Here is a 16,990-nt window from a genome sequence, read left to right on the forward strand (position 1 = left end):
TAAATTTTTTCTATCTCCTTACTGATACTGTTGAGAAGGACATAATTTTCATCCTTTTATGTGTTTCTTTAAACGTATTTTTCTCGGGATGCATGGGTGGCTCAGCAGTCGAGCATCTGCCTTTGGATCAGGATGTGATCCCAGAGTCCGGGGATTGAGTCCCATATCCGGCTACCTGCATGGAACCTACTTTTCCCTCTGCCTATGTCTCTGCCTCTTTTTCTGTGTCTCTCACAAATAAATAAAATCTTTAAAAAAACAAAAAAACAAAAAAAATGCTCTTCTAATATTCTTTGAACATATTTAAAATAGCTGATTTTAAGTTTTTGTCTAGTAAGTCCAACATCTGCACTTCCTCAGACACAGTATCTATTGATTTTTCTTTTCTTATATGGGCCATTCTTGTTTCTTTGCCTCATTTTTTTTTTCAGAACTGGACATTTAAAATAATACAGCATGACACTATGGACGCTGGATTCCTCTCTCCCCAGGATTTGTTATAGCTGTTTGTCTCTGTTTTTGTTTAGTGACTTTCCTGAATTAATGCCCTAAATTCTATATACTGAGTCTCTGCTCAGTTGGCTTAGTGATCACCTAATGACTGGATAGAGATTTCCTTAAATCCTTAGAACCAATAAGTTTTCTAGTATTTTCCAAGGGCTCAGACTTGTTTGCAGAATATTGTTGTTGGTTTTTTTTTAAGATTTTATTTATTTATTCATGAAAGACACAGAGAGAGAGAGGCAGAGGGAGAAGCAGGCTTGATGCAGGGAGCCTGATGCAGGACTCGATCCCAGGTCTCCAGAATCACACCCCAGGCTGAAGGTGGCGCTAAACCGCTAAGCCACCATGGCTGCCCAGACTGTTGGTTTTTAAGACTACCATGGAGCTGGGGTGGGAATAATGGGAATACAGCAAGTTAAAACACCCAAAGCTTGCTGTCCTCATCGATATTAAGCCACTTTTCTTAAATAAGCATTTCCTGAATTGCTGCAAGCTCTTCACTCTTTTCCAGAGTTCTGAAAAGGTTGATCCTGACCATTTTTGTTAGGTTTCTTTTATGAAAGCAGAATTTTCAGAGGTCTTTCACAATATAATGACTTATAAGAAATATCTATTTGGCCATTTGAATAACCAAAATATATTTCGCAGATATTTGATCTTCACCCACAGTTCCTAAAAACACTCCAGAGCCATAAAGGTGAAATGGGTGGCTTCTTATTAATGAGGGGGACTTTTGGATCCCACCCAAGGATGGAGGATGATTGCCAAGAGGACCAACCAAGTGATTAGAGGATTGGAAATTTTAGTATTCCCCACCCCTATCTCCAGAGAGGAAAGAGAGCTGGAGGTTTAATTAGCCAATGGCCAATAATTTAGTCTCATGACTATGTAATGAAGTCTCATAAAACTCCAAGATAATAGTTTTTTGGTCCTTTTCAGAGAACCTTGATGCTTGGGGAACCAGAATGTTTTCATATGTCACCAAGCCAGGCTCCAAGCTCCAAGAGGACAGAAGCTCCTTTGGGATCTTGCCCTATGTATCTCTCCATCTGGCTATTGATTCATATTCTTTATCATATCCTTTTATAAACTGGTAGACATAAATAATTTCCCTGAGTTCTATGACCTGTTCTAATAAATTAATCAAACTTAAGGAGGAGATTGTTGGAGCCTCCAATCTATAGCTAGTTGGTCAGAAGTGCAGGAAACAGTCTGGGGCTTGCAATGGGCATCTGACATTGTAAATGGGGAGCAGTCTTGTAGGACTGAGCCCTTAACCTATAGAATCTGGTGCTATCTCCAGGTAGAAAGTGTCAGAACTGAGCTGAATTCTCAGACACACTGTTGGCATCCAAGACTTGTTTGGTGTTGTTGGAGGTACCCCCCACTCATATTGGAATTAGGTTCAGGAACCCTAAAAGATTCTTACTCTGCCATTTTTGCTGAAGTCACCATGTCAGTAGCATCTGTAGTAATAACTCCTCTTTCACTCCTGATATAAGCAATTTTTGTTTTTCTTTTTTTCTTGATTAATCCCTCTAATATATTATTAATTTTACTGATTTTTTTTTGAAGAATCAAAGTTTGGCTTTAATTTTACCTGTTATTTATGTACTCTTTTTTTTCTTATTGATTTATTTTCTTATTATTTCCTCCTATTTACTTTTGGTTTAATTTGCTCTTCTTTTTCAAGCTTACATGAAGTTGTAACATTAGATCATCATTGCTGAACTTTTTCTTTTCTAATATATTTAAAACTAAATTTCTCTTTAAGCACTGCTTTAGTTATATCCCACAAGTTTTGATATATGTGTTTTTATTATCATTCCATTCAAAATATTGTCTAATTTCCTTTGTAGTTTCTTCGATTCATTAGCTACTTTATAAGGATACGGCTTCGTTTCCAAATATCTGGAGCCTTTCTGGATATCTTATTGTTAGTGATTTCTAATTTAATCCAATCTTATTCACCTCTACTACCTAAGATGTTTGTCTTTTGAAACATGTTGAGACTTATTTTATGGCTCAGCATTTGGTCTATCTTTTTTTTAATAAATTAATTTTTTATTGGTGTTCAATTTACCAACATACAGAATAACACCCAGTGCTCATCCCGTCAAGTGTCCCCCTCAGTGCCCGTCACCCACTCACCCCCACCCCCTGCCCTCCTCCCCTTCCACCACCCCTAGTTCCTTTCCCAGAGTTAGGAGTCTTTATGTTCTGTCTCCCTTTCTGATATTTCCCACACATTTCTTCTCCCTTCCCTTGTATTCCCTTTCACTATTATTTATATTCCCCAAATGAATGAGACCATATAATGTTTGTCCTTCTCCGATTGACTTACTTCACTCAGCATAATACCCTCCAGTTCCATCCACGTTGAAGCAAATGGTGGGTATTTGGCATTTCTAATGGCTGAGTAATATTCCATTGTATACATAAACCACATCTTCTTTATCCATTCATCTTTCGATGGACACCGAGGCTCCTTCCACAGTTTGGCTATTGTGGACATTGCTGCTAGAAACATCGGGGTGCAGGTGTCCCGGCGTTTCATTGCATCTGAATCTTTGGGGTAAATCCCCAACAGTGCAATTGCTGGGTCGTAGGGCAGGTCTATTTTTAACTCTTTGAGGAACCTCCACACAGTTTTCCAGAGTGGCTGCACCAGTTCACATTCCCACCAACAGTGTAAGAGGGTTCCCTTTTCTCCGCATCCTCTCCAACATTTCTTGTTTCCTGCCTTGTTAATTTTCCCCATTCTTACTGGTGTGAGGTGGTATCTCATTGCGGTTTTGATTTGTATTTCCCTGATGGCAAGTGATGCAGAGCATTTTCTCATGTGCATGTTGGCCATGTCCATGTCTTCCTCTGTGAGATTTCTCTTCATGTCTTTTGCCCTATCAAAATACCTTGGACTTTCTTCAGAGAGTTAGAACAAATTATTTTAAGATTTGTGTGGAATCAGAAAAGACCCCGAATAGCCAGGGGAATTTTAAAAAAGAAAACCATAGCTGGGGGCATCACAATGCCACATTTCAGGTTGTACTACAAAGCTGTGGTCATCAAGACAGTGTGGTACTGGCACAAAAACAGACACATAGATCAATGGAACAGAATAGAGAACCCAGAAGTGGACCCTGAACTTTATGGTCAACTAATATTCGATAAAGGAGGAAAGACTATCCATTGGAAGAAAGACAGTCTCTTCAGTAAATGGTGCTGGGAAAATTGGACATCCACAGGCAGAGAAGAATGAAACTAGACCACTCTCTTTCACCATACACAAAGATAAACTCAAAATGGATGAAAGATCTAAATGTGAGACAAGATTCCATCAAAATCCTAGAGGAGACCACAGGCAACACCCTTTTGAAACTTGGCCACAGCAACTTCTTGCAAGATACATCCACGAAGGCAAAAGAAACAAAAGCAAAAATGAACTATTGGGACTTCATCAAGATAAGAAGCTTTTGCACAGCAAAGGATACAGTCAACAAAACTAAAAGACAACCTACAGAATGGGAGAAGATATTTGCAAATGACGTATCAGATAAAGGGCTAGTTTCCAAGATCTATAAAGAACTTCTTAAACTCAACAGCAAAGAAACAAACAATCCAATCATGAAATGGGCAAAAGACATGAAGAGAAATCTCACAGAGGAAGCATTTGGTCTATCTTAACGAACATTCCTAGTATACTTGAAAAGAAAACTGTGTGTTCCAGTTATTGAATGTATAAATGTCAATAATATTAAAGTTCAGATCTTCTGTATCCTTCTCAATTTTCCTTTTGTCCAGAGGTTTTACCAGTATCTGACAGGAGATGTTAATTCCTCAATATGATAATGAACTTGTCGATTTCTTACTTTTCACTTACCTGTTTTTCTTCATGTATTGTGAAGTTCTGTTATTAGTACTATAGTGATTGAATCGTATCTCCCCAAAATACGTATTAAAATCCTAATCCCGGGCAGCCCAGGTGGCTCAGTAGTTTGGCGCCACCTTCAGCCCAGGGCCTGTTCCTGGAGACTCAGGATCGAGTCCCACATGGGGCTCCCTGCATGGAGCCTGCTTCTCCCTCTGCCTGTGTCTCTGCTTCTCTCTCTCTCTTTCTCTCTCCCTCCCCCTCTGTCTCTCATGAATAAATAAATAAAATCTTAAAAAAAATAAAATAAAAAAATAAAATCCTAATCCCTGGTATCTGTGAATATGACCTCGTTTGGAAAAGGAGTCTTTGCAAATGTAACCAATTAAGATGGGTTCATTAGGACTCAATACAAGTTAGGAAAATGCAATGTGAAGACAAACACACATGAAGAGAGAATGCCATGTGACAATGGAGACAGAGATTGAAGTCCTGTTAACTGCAAGCCAAGGAACAACAAAGATTGATGGCAAACCACCATTAACTAGGAAGAGGCAAGAAAGAGGCAAGAAGAGTCTCTCCTAAGTCTCAGAGGGAGCATGGTCACTCTGACACCTTGATTTCAGACTTCTAGTCTTTCGAATCATGAGAGAATGAAATTTTGTTGTTTTGTATCACCTAGTTTGTGGTACTATATAATGGCAACCCTAGGAAACGAATACAGGTACATGCCATTAAGGATTTTATGTATTTCTTATTATTTAACTCCTTTATAAACATGAAAAATCCCCTTTGGGGTGCCTGGCTGGCTCAGTCAGTGGAGTATGGGACTTTTGATCTCAGAGTTGTGGGTTCAAGCCCCACAATGGGTGTAGAGATTACTCAAAAATAAAGTATTTTTAAAAACAATTTTTTAAAAGATTTTATTTATTTATTTGAGAGAGAGAGAGCATGAGCAGGGCATTGGGACAGAGGAAGAGGGAGAAGCAGGCTCCCTATTGAGCAAGGAACCTGATGCAGGGCTGGATCCTGGGATCTTGACCTGAACAGAAAGCAGACGCTTAACTGACTGAGCCACCCAGGCACCCCAAAAACAAAGTCTTTAAAAAAGAAAAAGAAAAGTCCCCCTTTATCTCTCATACTAATCTTTCTCTTAAGATCTATTCTATCTGATAGCAAGAGTCACACCAGTTTTATCTTACTCCCTGCATGGTATATCTTTCTATCTGTTACTTTCAATTTCTCTGTGTCTTTATGTTTAAAATGTGTCTCTTGTAGATTAAATATAGTTGGATCTTGCTTTTTTGTCCACTCTGATAATCTTAGCCTCTTATTTTTTTTATTTATTTTTTTAAAGATTTATTTATTTATGATAGACATAGAGAGAGGCAGAGACACAGGAGGAGGGAGAAGCAGGCTCCATGCCAGGAGCCCGACGTGGGACTCGATCCCGGGACTCCAGGATCGCGCCCTGGGCCAAAAGCAGGCGCTAAACCGCTGAGCCACCCAGGGATCCCCTAATCTTAGCCTTTTAGTTAGAGTATGTTGTCCATTAGCAATTAATGTACCTATTGATTTTTACATTTACCAAATTGCTACTTTTTTTAGTTATCTCTTTGGTTTTTGTTTTTCTTTCCCTCTTTTCCAGTCTTTCTTTCTAATCAAATATATTATACATTTCCTGGGCACCCAGTAGTTCAGTCAGTTAAGCATCTGCCTTCAGCTCAGGTCATGATTCAGGATCCTAGGATCGAGCCCTGCCTATGCTCCTCCCCCTGACTATTCTCCCTCTCTCTCTCTCTCTCTCTCTCTCTCTCTCATAAATAAAATCATACACACACACACATACACACACTATACACTTCATTTTTTTGTTTCCTCTTATTGGCCTTTACCTATAGTTTTTATTATATTTCTAGTTTTTGTTCTATGGGTTTTAATATGCATCTTTAGCTTATCACAGTCTATTTAGAATTAATATTGCATTAATAATTCATATAAAATACGAGAATCTTATTACCTTTTGCTATTGTTGCCACATATGTCACATATACTTACATAATAAACCCCACAACTACTGAAAAAGTCATTAAACAAGGAAGTCATTAGTCGGATGGCTCTGATGTTTCGGCAGCCAAACCAAAACCTGAGCCAGAGCCCATTCCTTGAGGAATAGTGCCTTGAGGTTAGGAAAGCAAAGCTTAAGAACCATCAATCACAACCAGTGAACTAGGCTTTCCCAAATAAGGCAGCTGCTTAAGGTACAGCCAATTATAACACAAAGCTTTCTCCCAGCTCCTGCCAGTAGAGCACCCCCAACCACTTCAGGGCAAGTACTGCTTGATACAAATCAGTGCTTGTTCAAATAAACTCTTCAAAAATGTCATGTGCCTCAGTTTATCTTTTAACAGTAATATATTATTACATTTAAAGCCAGTTAGCTTCCAAAAAAGTTTTTTTAAAAAAGAAGAAAATATGGTTCAATATAAAAATATAGATAAATTCCCAACATATTTACCATTCCCAGTACTCTTCCTTCTTATGCATACCAGTTGACTTCAGTATATCCTATAGTGCAGGCCATGTAGCAATGAATTCTTTCAGCTTTTGGTTATATGAAAATGCCTTTATTTCATCTTAATTTCTAATAGATAACTTCACAGGATATATCATTCTAAATTGATTTTCTTTCCTTTCAACTCTTTATAAAGGTGTCATTCTAAAGATACCTCAGTCGGTTAAGCAGCTGACTCTTGATTTCAGCTCAGGTCATGATCTCAGGTCCTGGGATCAGCTGAGCCCTGCATTGAGCTCCACATTCAGCGGTGAGTCTTGCTGGAGGATTCTCTGTCTCCTTCTCCCTCTGCATGCACTCTCTCTCTCTAATCAATTGATAGAGCAATCTTTTTTTTTTTTTTTAAGATGTCATTCTATTGTCTTCTGGATTCCATTTTTCTGATGAGATGTCAACTGTCACTTGTACTGTATGTGTTGTTGTGTTTTTTTTTTTTTTTTTTTTAAGATTTTATTTATTTATTCATGAAAGGCACACAGAGAAGCAGAGACACAGGCAGAGGGAGAAGCAGGCTCTATGCTGGGAGCCCAGTGTAGGATCCGGGGACCTGAGCCACCCAGGTCCCAGGATCACAACCTGAGCCAAAGGCAAACACTCAACCACTGAGCCACCCAGGTGTCCCTGTATAGGTGTTTCTCTGCAGGTATTTTATCTCCTCTGGTGAATTGTGAGATTATTCTCTTATCATTTTCAGCATTTTAACTATGATGGCCTTAGATGTCTTTTCTTTAATTCTGCTTGGAGTTTGCTAGGATTCTTGGGTTTGTAACTTGAAGTTTTTCTGCAAATTTGGGGAATTTCTTGGACTTTTTCTTCAGTGTTTTTGGCCCCATGCTCTCTCTCTCTAGTTAAAATATATGTTAGCCTGCTTGATATTGCTTATAGGTTGCTGGGGCTTTGTTGATCTTTTTTCTTTCTATTCTTCAAATAAGATAATCCCTACTGATCTGATTTCAGCTTTATTCAGTTTTTCTTCTGAAGTCTCCAACTTGATGTTAATATCCTACAGTTTAAATTTTAATTTCAGATATTTTGCTTTTCCATTCTAGAATCCCCACTTTGCTCTTTTTTAATGGTTTCGATTGCTTTGCTGAGATTTCCTATCTATCCATTCATTTTGACTATATTTTCCTTTAAGGCCTTAAAAATATTTATAATAATAGCTACTTGAATATCCTTCTCTGTCAGTTCCAACATTTGTGATATTTTGGAGTCTGTTCTATTGATTTTTTAATTTGTTTGTTTTTCTTGGAGGAAGGGTCAAGTCTCCCTGTTTTTCCACATTAATAATTTCTTTATTGTGTGCTGGATACATAATATTTTGGATGATACATTTTTGGAAGTCTGGATTATACTATCTTCCTTTACAGGGTGATTTTTGTTCTGCTAGGTTGTTAAATCATAGGCATGGCTTTTCGGCCAAGTCAGCTTTGGTTTTATTCTTTACTAAAGTATACCCACCAGAGGGGCACCTGGTTGGCTCAGTTGGTGAAGCATCTGCCTTCAGGTCAGGTCATGGTCCTGGGGTCTGGGATAGAGTCCTGTGTTGGATTCCCTGTTGGGAGTCTGCTTCTCCTTCTCCCCCTGCTTGTGAGCTCTTGCTCTCAAATAAACAAAATCTTTTTTAAAAATAAAATAAATAAAGTATACCCATCAGAATGCATACATTTTAGTTTTGGCTTTGATTTTAGGGCTTGGCCCTTAAACTAAGACATATTCCTGACTCCTAAATCATGTCTTTTCTGGAGTCTCACCTGAAAGTTGAAGGAGCTCGTAGAAGTCTTCCCAGTCTGGCCAGGTCAGAGCACTAACATCTCTCAGAACCACACAAACTCTACTATCACCATTCAACTCTCAATCCCACAATAGACAATCCCTACCAGGCCTTGCAAAGCCTCACACTGCAGCAATGCATGGCAGCCCCAGTTAAAGACCCATGGCGGAGCCCTGTGTAGATCTCCAGAATCCTCCTCCCCACACACAGCTTCCTTTTCTTCAGGAACCTGCCCTCCAATTCTTAACTTTTCAGTATCCCACTAATCCAATCTCTGTCCCCTCAGTTCTGTAAGATACTTTCCACTTGAGATCAGCGACCCATAACACACAGGAGTTTGGGGCAATTGTGAGGCTTCCTTCACTTGTTTCCCTTCACAGGATCAAAGTCCTATGCTACTTTTTGCCCAATACTTGAAAAAAGTTGCATAACATATTTTGTTCAGTTTTGTGGTTGTTCAGTGGAAGGGTAATTCTTGTACCAATTACTCTGTTATAGCCAAAAGTGGATGTTATCTGACATCAAATTCTTTCTTTTTTTTTTAAGATTTATTTATTTATTCATGAGAGACACAGAGAGAGAGAGGCAGAGACACAGGCAGAGGAAGAAGCAGGCTCCATGCAGGGAGCCCAATGTGGGACTCGATCTTGGGACCCGAGGATCACGCCCTGGGCTGAAGGCAGGCACTAAGCTGCTGAGCCATCCAGGCTGCCCAAATTCTTTTTTTTTAAATATTTTATTTATTTATTCATGAGAGACACAGACTGAGAGAGAGAGAGAGAGGCAGAGACACAGGCAGAGGGAGAAGCAGGCTCCATGCATGGAGCCCGATGTGGGACTCGATCCTGGGACTCCAGGATCACACCCTGGACCAAAGGCAGGCGCCAAACCGCTGAGCCACCCAGGGATCCCCAGGCTGCCCAAATTCTTTCAAAAATATTTTGTTCCTCATGCTTTTGATGATCCTTTTGGTGGTACCCTGAACTTAGGCCTAGTCCACTGTTTGGATAATCTAGCACCACCCTGTCTCCTATTTCTTTTTTTCTTTCTTTCTTTCTTTCTTTCTTTCTTTCTTTCTTTCTTTCTTTCTTAAGTCATTTTTTCTCACTCTCTCTTCAGTCTTTTTCTTTTCTTTTTTTTTTTTTTAAGAGAGTGAAGAGTTTGAGTTGAGGGAGGGAGGGGAGGAGGGAGAGAGAGAATCCTAAGAAGACTCCATGATGAGCACAGAGCCTGACCCAGGTCTTGATCCCACGACACTGAGATCACAACCCAAGATGAAATCAAGTCAAGCATTCAACCAACTGAGTCACCTAGGCGCCCCAACTCTGTCTCCAATCTTAAAAATGGATTGAGATCAAGGGAATAAAGAAGACAAGCCACGGAATGGGAGAAATATTTGCAAAAAACATCATTGACAAAAGACAGTCATTCAAAATATACAAAGAATTCTTAAAACTTAACAAGAAAAAAACTCAAATAATAAATGGGCAAAAGATCTGAACAGATACTTTGCCAACAAAGAAAATAGATGGCAAATAAGTTTACAAATAGATGCTCCAGTTTATATGTCCTCAAAGAATTACAAATTAAAACAACAAAGAGATATGACTATATCCCAATTTGAACGGCCAAAATCTGGAACATTGGAATATCAAATGCTGGTGACGATGTGGAGCAACAGGAACTCTCACTTATTGTTGGAAGGAATGCAAATGGTACCCCCACTTGGGAAGACAGTTTGGCAGTTTCTTACAAAATTTAATATATTCTTACTGTACCATCCAGCAATCATGGCCCTTGGTATTTACCTAAAGCAATTGAAAACTTACGTCCATCTGAAAATCACAGATATTTATAGCAGTTGTATTTATAATTGACGAGTCTTGGAAACAACCAAGATGTTCTATAATGGCTGAATGGGTACATAAATCGTGGTGCCTCTGGACAATGAAATATTATTCAGTGCTAAAAATAAATGAGCCACCAAGCCACAAAGCTTCTTCATGGAAGAAGCTTAAGTTCATATTATTAAGTGAGAAAAGCCAATCTGAAAAGGCTATATGCATGATTCCAACTATATGACATTCTGGATAAGGCAAAAATATGGAAACAGTAAAAAAGATCAGTGGTTGCCAGGGGCTAGGAGATGGGAATAAATGAATAGGCACAGCCAGAAGATTTTTAGGGCTTTGAAATTATTCTATATAACACTATAACAATTGACACGTTACTATGTATTTAGCAAAACTATAGAATGTACAACACCAAGAGTGAACCCTAATGGAAACTTTGAACTTTGGATGATGATGCTGTGTAGGTTCACCAGTTGTAACAAATGTACCACTGTGGTGTGGGATGTTGATAATGGCGGAGTGTCAAGGGATATATGGGAACTCTGTACTTTCTGTTCCATTGTGCTGTGAAAACTGCTCCAGAAGCAAAGTCTATTTTTAAAAATGGATTAGGAGTCACCAAACTTGGCTGTTTCCAGAAATTAAATCTATGCTTAAAAGTGAGAATTCAAATTGTCTATTAGCTATATTTTTCTTATTGTTATTGCTATGATTATTTGACAAGAGTTCTCAAGATTGTTCCTGAAAGGAGGTCCAAAGATAGTTAGCAAACTGGTAGCATTAATGGAATAAGCATTTGAAATTCCAAGGGTTTTTGTAAGACAGCATTTGTTTTTAAAAATGGGATGGAATAAAAAAATAAAATACTGAAAAAATAAATTTAAAAAATAATAAAATAAATTTTTAAAAATACTGAATAAATAAATAAATAAAAATGGGATGGGCAGAGGGAAGGTAACTGGGTGGTTCAATCAGTTAAGCGGCTGCCTTTGGGGGCACCTGAGAGGCTCAGTGGTTCAGCCAGACCATGGCTCAGGTCATGATCCTAGAGTCCTGGGATCGAGTTCCGCATCAGGCTCCAGCGGGGAGCCAGCTTCTCCCTCTGCCTATGTCTCTGCCTCTACCTCTGTGTCTCTCATGAATAAATAGAATCTTTAAAAAAAGGGGGGGGGGGCTACTTTCTGCTCCAGTCGATATCAGTCAGTGTCCTGGGATGGAGTCCTGTGCTCTGTGTGATCTCTGGCTCCCTGCTCAGTGGGGAATCGGCTTCTGCCTCTCCCCTTGCTTGTGCGATTTCTCTCTTTCTCTGCCAAATAAATAAATAAGAACTTTAAAAAAAGAAAAAAGAAAAAAGAAAAAAACAGAACAGGAGGAAGATGTATGTCGTTAAAAATCTTAATATGATCAGACATGAAACACATACATTTGAATTTACATTAAAAAATACAACTTTTAAAATATTCCATTGGTCATTATTATAAACAAGTTTAAAAAAAAAAAAAACAAGCCCCGTATTTATGATGTACAGACAGAGCAGCTGTCAGTGGGCCAAAAGCACATTCTTGTTCTCATTTGTGCTTTGCTTTTTCCCTTTAACAATTTTTGCAAGAACATATTCTTAAGGGATTCGGCACAAACCTTTTGCTCAATTCCTAATGCGTATTTGTTTCCTTCCATTCGTTCCTAACCGTTCCTAACCGGGTGATGGGGAGGCAGGAGCCTGCCGGCTTGGCCACACCCCAGCAAACCCCGCCTCCCGCCCCCCCCCCCGCTCGGGAGCAAATAACAGACACAGAGGCAGAGACACAGGCAGAGGGAGAAGCAGGCTCCATGCAGGGAGCCTGACGTGGGACTCGATCCCGAGTCTCCAGGATCACGCCCTGAGCCGAAGGCGACGCTAAACCACTGAGCCACCCGGGATGCCCAAGCTAGACACCTTTGACTCAAGTTGTGATCCTGAAGTCCTGGGATCAAGTCCTTCATCGGGCTCCCTGCGGGGAGCCTGCTTCTCTCTCAGCCTATGTCTCTGCCTCTCTCTCTGTGTCTCTCATGAATAAATAAATAAAATCTTAAAAAACAAAAACAAAAACAAAAACAAACCATGTCTTTCCAGTGGGCCAGCAGGTCTCTAAGTGTAGTCTGTGGACTACTGCAGGTCCTCAAGATGCTTTCAGGGGGTCTGTGAGGTCAAAACTATGAAGATGTTGTCTTTCAACTATGTTATATGTTTGCAATGATGGTGCAAAAGCAGTGAACTGCCACACTTTTGCAATGAATTGAGCCAGTGGTACCACTTGGGCTCTGGATTCAGAAAGAAGAAAAGAAAAAAAGCCAGTTGCCTTAAGAGTGTCCTTGATAGAGAACGGACAATTACTGTTATGAAACCATGACCTTTAGAGGAACATTTGCTGCCACAGACCATAGAACAGTGGTGTTCTCACGGAAAGGCATGTTACATGGTGAGCCGAACTGCTCTTTTTGTGGAACACCATTGTTACTTGAAATAATTACTGACCAAGAACATGTGGTTGTTCAGACATGGGTCTGGCAGACATCTGCTTGACAATGAGCCAAGTGAGTCTCTCACTTCAAGAGCAACTGACGGTGTTAGTTGCCAATGAGAAAATTTGGCTAGAATTTTGGAAATCTATCTGCTATAGTGAACTGACAGTTTCCAATACTTAGAGGCTGGCTTGATGAGATCAGATATTTGGCAATATTAATAAATGTAATTTTAAAAAATCACGTAATTAAATGTTTGGGAGATGGCAGATTTCCAGCAAGGTCTGCCAGTACAGCATCACAGAAATTTCTCTGCCCTCCAGTGAGGTATGGCCACGACCTCCCAACAGGCCCTCATCAGAGCCCCGGGGGGGTGGGGGGGTGGGCGGAGGTCTTGAGGAGTTAAGAATTAGTAATTCTTGATACTAAACTTTTCCTGTTTGAATTATTGTGTGGTTTCTCTCTAATTGGATCTAGGCCTTGCAAGGCCAATGCTGAGAACAGAGCCCAAGGAAGAAAAACCAACCAGTAGTCATTACTGCAGAGGGAAGGGTAATCCTGCTGGTCCTCCTCATCTTTGAGTGGGAAGAGCTGTCTACTTGACATGGGGGAAAGAGGGCATGGGTTGAAGGAGGAAGTTTGGAACAGCTCTTTTAGACATAAATAAGGAAGTTAAAAGAACCAAATAGTACCTACATTCTGAATAGGATAGTTCTCTCATCTGGGAAGTTTTTCTGAAGTCATCCCTTTAGAACAGTTAAAAAGGTTGCGAGTGAATGACCCAACTAATCCAGATTTGGAAGTAGCTAAAAAAAAAAAAAAAAAAAAAGTTAGCAGGTAAGAAGTTAACACCACAGTGCCCCAGATGAGGACGGCAAAGCAGAGGTTAATTATATGAGGCATGTGACTGGAGCTGGAGAACCTGCAGTTTTCAGAAGGGAAAAAAAGATCCAGCAGGATTTTGGACTAATAAAGTGTGGATCGCATGCAGCCTTTTTAGAGAGAGGTGAATGTCTAGGAGCAAAAGCAGTTTAGAATTTAACGCTGACCATGGCCATTGCAGCACTACTTACGATAGCCAAGATGTAGAAACCTAAATGCCCATCCATGAATGAATGGATAAAAAGCATGGTACACACAAACCACAGAGTATCATCAGCCTAAAAAAAAAGGAAATCCTGCCATTTGTAACAACATGGATGGACCAAAGGGCACTATGCTAAGTGAAATAAGCCAATTGTAAAGATACAAATATTTCCTGATTCCATTTCTATAACACAGTTAAGAGGGTAGGTCCCGTGTGAAGTGTTGTTACCATAAACACAAAAAACAAACACAAAAGCAAAACCTGGCAAGAGGAAACTTTTGGAGGTGATATTCATTAGCTTGACTGTAGTGATGGTTTCATGAGTGTATGCAGATGTTCAAACTCATCAAACTGAACATGTCTAATACGTGTAGTTTTTAGGATATCAATTATACCTCAATAAAGCTCTTTAAAAATAATTTTTAAAATCTAAACAAAGTAAAAACAGACGCTCAGTTAAAAAACAAAAAAATGGGGCACTTGGGTGGTTCAGTCCATTGTGTGTCTTCCTTTGGCTTGGGTCATGATCTCAGGATTCTGGGATCGGGTCCTGCATTGGGTTCCCTGTTACCTCTGTCTCTGCCTCTCCTCTGTGCTTGTGCATGTGCACTCTAATAATTAAAATCTTAAAAAAAAAAAAAAAAAAAAAAAAAAGAACGTAATGGTGAGCAGACAACCCGAGGATGGACCAAACTGAGCTGTGGGGGCAGAAGGCTCATTAGCCGGAAGTTTCATGTTCCAAACGACACAGGCAGCAGGGGGGAAGGGTGTAGAGAGCATACTACTGCTTACACTCAGGCTGAGACACAGGAGCTTTAGGGACAGCCACTAAAACACCTTGGGGAAAAATACTGCTCTGAAACTACACTAGACTTTCTCCTCTAGCTGTATTGTCTTTGGCAAGTTACTCAATATTACATTGAGAGGAGTTAGATGTGTAACTACTTGAAACCAACAGGCTAGAACTGGTCTCTGAGTATTTGCTACTTCCTCATCTATAACAGGACCACCAACCCAAAACAAGTGAGGCAAAGACTTCGTCTCTGGCAGGTACTTTTTGCCCAGCATCTTTCTTCATCTCCCTTCTTCTCTTTCACTCCTGGGATAAACTGTATAGACTTGCCACATCAGACAACGATCTGATTTCAAGCAAGAAGAAATACAGCTACTTTTTACATGGTGATCCAGTAAACACACATGGATATGTGTAAATTCTGCTTTCTTAAAGATTTTATTTATTTGAGAGAGAGAGAGAGTGAACGCACGCATACACAAGCAGGGAATGGAGAGGCAGCGGGAAAGGGAGAAGCAGGCTCCTTGCAGAACAGGGAGCCCGACACAGGAATCAATCCCAGGATCCTAGGATCATGACCCAAGCCAAAGGCAGACGCTTAACCAACCGAGCCATCTAGGTGCCCCTGTAAATTGTTTTATAAAGAAAATGGAAATTTATTGGATACAGTATTTTTCTATCATACTGCATCTGTCAAAAAGGTTGTGCCCTCTAATTTGACATCATGACCCTTCTAGTAACTTGAAAAACACCACTAGAGAGGAGAAAGGGGACTCATAAACTGATTATAATCTTGAAGAAAAGACACCCTGAGGTCAACACTTCCATTTGGTCAATGCTATCTTTTTTTTTAACTGAAATGTAATTAACATGTAACAGTTTCAGGTGCACAACATGACTCGATATTCGCATATACCCTTTGCAAAACAATAACTACAATAAACCTAGTTAACATCTACCACTATGTATGGAAAACATTTTGCTATGAGAACTTTTAAGATCTATTCTCCTAGAAACTGTGTAAGTATAGAATATGGTATTATTAACTATAGTCACCATGCTGTACATTACATGCCCATGACTGATTTTATAACTGGAAACTTGTACCTTTTACCCCTTTTGCCCAATTTGCCTACCCCTCACCCCCTACCACTGACAACCATGAATCTGTTCTCAGTATTTGAATTCGTTTTGGCGGGGGAGCAGGGCAATGGTGGTGGTGATGGTGGTGATGTTTAAATTGCATATAGAGGGGATCCCTGGGTGGCGCAGCGGTTTAGCGCCTGCCTTTGGCCCAGGGCGCGATCCTGGAGACCCGGGATCGAATCCCACGTCGGGCTCCCGGGGCATGGAGCCTGCTTCTCCCTCTGCCTGTGTCTCTGCCTCTCTCTCTCTTTCTCTCTCTCTCTGTGACTATAATACATAAAAAAAAAAAAAAAAAAAAAAAAAAAATTAAAAAAAAAAAATAAATTGCATATAGAAGTGAGATTATACAATATCTTTCTCTGACTTACTTCACTTAGCATAGTGCCCTCAAGGTCCATTCATGTTGTCACAAATGGCAAGATTTCATTCCTTTTCATGGTTGAATAAAAAGTACATATACATATACCACATTTTCTTTATCCGTTCATCTGTCGATGGACACTTGTTTCTGTATTTTGCCTATTGTAAATAATGCTGCAACAAACATAGGGATGCATACTGGCTGCACCAAATTTATATTCCCACCAACAGTGGATTCCCTTTCCTCCACATTCTCACCAACACGTGTTATTTCTTGTCTTTTTGATAATATCCATTCTAACAGTTCTGAGGTGATACTGAGGTTTTGATTTGCATTTCCCTGATAACTGATAATGAATGATATTGAACATTTATTCATATGCCTGCTGCCACTTACTAGTTACTTTGTTTTTCAGATCCTAGAAAGAAAGTGTGCTACGCAAGAACCCTAGTGCCAAGATCCGATCATTCACGTTGATCTCACTTTTTCTGGAGTAATACTTCCCATTACAGATCAATAAATACACA

General features: G+C 39.7%; 1 long non-coding RNA gene across 1 annotated transcript; it reads right to left on the minus strand.

Annotated features, from left to right (window-relative positions):
* Positions 1-7,363: 7,363 nt before the first annotated feature.
* Positions 7,364-16,347, minus strand: LOC140597785 (uncharacterized). The gene is made up of 2 exons (XR_011999713.1): positions 13,773-16,347; positions 7,364-11,880 (listed from the first exon to the last, which is right to left on the minus strand). It is a non-coding gene; the product is annotated as an uncharacterized lncRNA (long non-coding RNA).
* Positions 16,348-16,990: the final 643 nt, after the last annotated feature.

This window comes from Vulpes vulpes, chromosome 2 (assembly GCF_048418805.1).
Source record: "Vulpes vulpes isolate BD-2025 chromosome 2, VulVul3, whole genome shotgun sequence".
In the NCBI taxonomy this organism is placed as follows: domain Eukaryota; kingdom Metazoa; phylum Chordata; class Mammalia; order Carnivora; family Canidae; genus Vulpes; species Vulpes vulpes.